At 45.1% G+C, this 3,194-nt stretch overlaps 1 pseudogene; it reads left to right on the plus strand.

Annotated features, from left to right (window-relative positions):
* Positions 1-825: 825 nt before the first annotated feature.
* LOC120840013 lies at positions 826-2,684 on the plus strand (annotated as a pseudogene).
* The last annotated feature ends 510 nt before the right edge of the window (positions 2,685-3,194 follow it).

Genomic DNA, 3,194 nt, shown 5'->3' on the forward strand with positions numbered 1-3,194 from the left:
CTGGAAAATAGGGTACCTGCCCCATGCAAATAATTTTCATGTGATTCTGAAGGAGCATCGCATGAAAATTGCTATATATCGGGTGGATACCCTATTTGCCAGGCCCAAACACGGGATCATATAAAGCAGTTCATATATTGCATATAAGGAATTGGGCAGATATGGGTATATAAGTAATTGGGCAGATATGGGTATATAAGGAATTGGGCAGATATGGGCATATAAGGAATTGGGCAGATATGGCTTTATCAGTCCAGATATGGCCTGATTATGCATATCTGGCCATATCTGCCCAATTCCTTATATATCCATATCTGTATTTTTTAATATAAGTCCAGATATGACATTTCTGTAAGGGTATGCACGTCGACGTCCATTAAACGCGTTGTGAACCACATGGTTAAGCACAGCTGCGAGACCAATTTTTGAGTGGTTTGTGGTATCGGCGGCTGTGCCGCATCTTTTAGGCTTTATAATTTGTACAAAACACATGTCTATCGCAAAAACAATGCTGCCACGGCAACGGTTTCAACTTAAGCCAGACTACAAAAGGCAGCCGATGAACCTTACAAAGAAACTGAACATGAGAGCTTATACTCGCCAAGTACATCATCACAAGAGCCATCCTTTGAAGCACCAAGGGACGACAGGAGAAGTGCTCTTCGAAAGCGGCTGTTGTTATTCCACCTTAGGATTACCGAGGAGCTGAAGCTAGCACACAGCACTGCTGATGAAATCCTCAGTGTTATAAGAAATGTGGTGTCTGAAGTCCTTGAAAGTATCACAGAAAAAACTCAAGATATCCTTGAGAAGGAGAATGTTGCTATGTCAGTGAGAGAGAAGTTGGCCTCACTCCAACATGCTGAACATGTTGTTGAGGACATATTTTCAGGGATACAGACCACCTACCTCAGGAAGAAATACGTGATGGAGAACCTCTCCTACACAGACGTTCTGGTGATGCCACTTCAGACGGGCAACCAAGCACTGCAAGAGTCGGTGTGCTATGTACCTCTATCGCCACTACTGGGAAATCTCCTGTCATCCACTGAGATCCTTGAAAGTGTCATGCAGCCCATACATCAGTCCACAGTCCTTCAAGACATTACTGGTGGAGACTTCCTCTGCCAAATGCTGTTGCGCCAAGAGGACAGTGAGACACCGACCATCTTCCTCCTCATTTATTCAGATGAGCTTGAGCTGAGCAATCCTGTGGGTGCGGCAGCAGGGTCTCACAAGATCCTTGTGGTCTACTTCTCGCTGATCAACATCCATCCAAGGCACCGGTCAAAGTTGAGTGCCGTGCACCTCCTGCTGCTTGTCATGTACCCGATGGTCAAAAAGTATGGCTTGGATCGAGTTCTTGCTCCCCTTATCCAGGACTTGAATTATGTCCATGAGCATGAGATGCATACACAAGGGAAGCACTTCAGTGTGGTGACAGTAGCATTCACTGGGGACAACCTTTCTATGCACAAGATGGCTGGCCTCCAGTGCTGCTTTAGTAGCGACCGCATATGTCGTTTCTGCCTTGGTCGCTATGGGTATCTGGACAAGCATTTCTCCGAGGCAGATTGCACGATGAGAACACGCGCAGGACATGAAAGCCACCTGAAAGCGTTCGCTTTGAATCCATCCCAAAATGGCCCATTGTATGGCATCTCTGCCATTCCTCCACTCCAAAGCATTGCAGAGTTTGACATTACATCCCAACTCCCCCCGGACGCAATGCATGATATCTTAGAAGGGGGAATGGGCGTCGTCATGCAGCGTGTCCTGCATGGTCTAGTAGAAGATGGCACGCTTCAAAAGTCCGACATGAACAAGGTGAATAGCTTCAGTTATGGATTTCACGACAAGAAGGTTGCCCTGTTGCACCCAAAGAGAAGTTTCTGCAAGGAAAAGCCAACCTGCGTGGCACAGAAAGCCAAAAGTGGTGCTTATTCAGGCTCCTCCCGCAGACCTTTGGAGATTCTGTGCCTCCCGATAACCCACATTGGTTAGTCTACGTGGCCTACAGACATTGCATCGACATTATCCTAGCAGAGAGGATTCCAAGAGACTGCATTTCCTATCTCCAGATCAAGATCCAAGAGTTTCTTGAAGCATTCACATTGCTGCACCCATCTGCACCAGTGACAGCAAAGTTTCACTACTTGCTCCATTACCCAGGCTTCATACAGAGGTTTGGCCCACCACGTAGGTACTGGGGAATGCGCTTCGAGGCTAAACATGCCTACTTCAAGACTATTGCTTCAAATGTGCGAAACTTTCGCAACATCTGCCGAACACTAAGCACACGCCATCAGCTGTTGCAAGCCTACGAGCTCTCGGGAAAGCTTTTCGAAAGCTGCATTGAAACGACTGGTTCTGTTGTGGTGAAGTTAACCAGCCTTTCACAAGAAGGGCAAGCCGCTGTCTGCGTCATCACGCCAGAAGCTACCCTTTGCTCTGTGAAGGCTGCCAGCGCAAACAGTCGTATGTACCGACTGGGAGATGTGATCATCTTCGATGTGCAGAACGACACACCAATCTTCCTCCAAGTCGAAAAGCTGCTAGTGGTTTGCGGATTATTAATTCTCCTTTGCCGACGTCTGAAAACTGCGTGCTACTGCAATCACATTGTGGAAAAATGCAACGACATTGTGGCAGTGACACCAGGCAACGAGTTTGACTTGTGCTAACTTGACCTGTACAACTCTGGCACACTTTACGAAGTTGTGCCTCACTTCGCAATTTCGAAGCTTAATTAACACGACAACACAAGGGGACACATTCCGGCCCAACACAAGAAAACTGAACCTACAAACTGGAGAAAACTGAAGCTGAATTATGATTTACATTTCTTTTTTTGAATGCATCTGTTTTTTAGTGAATTTGGAAAGTTTTTTTTATTAGTGCTATCGTTACATCACGGTTAACCGTGTCATCTTGAACATTTTTTGTGTGTGTGGTCATTTTGATTTTATTATATTTCTTGTGCTTTTTTGTCCATTCTTCATGTTTAAGTCTTTTTTTGTATTTGAATTTGTTCTAGCATGCTTGAGTCAGTTTTTAATTTTGTTGGTACACCAATTCTTGCCTTAAGGACATCCTGCTCTGAAAGGGGGTTCCCCAAAAATATCCTGAGATTTGCCTTATTTTGAAATATGGTATGGAAATTAAATCTTGTAAAATGTGTGTGAAGAAGGTAT

This window comes from Ixodes scapularis, unplaced genomic scaffold (genome assembly GCF_016920785.2).
Source record: "Ixodes scapularis isolate PalLabHiFi unplaced genomic scaffold, ASM1692078v2 PGA_scaffold6__148_contigs__length_123643588, whole genome shotgun sequence".
In the NCBI taxonomy this organism is placed as follows: domain Eukaryota; kingdom Metazoa; phylum Arthropoda; class Arachnida; order Ixodida; family Ixodidae; genus Ixodes; species Ixodes scapularis.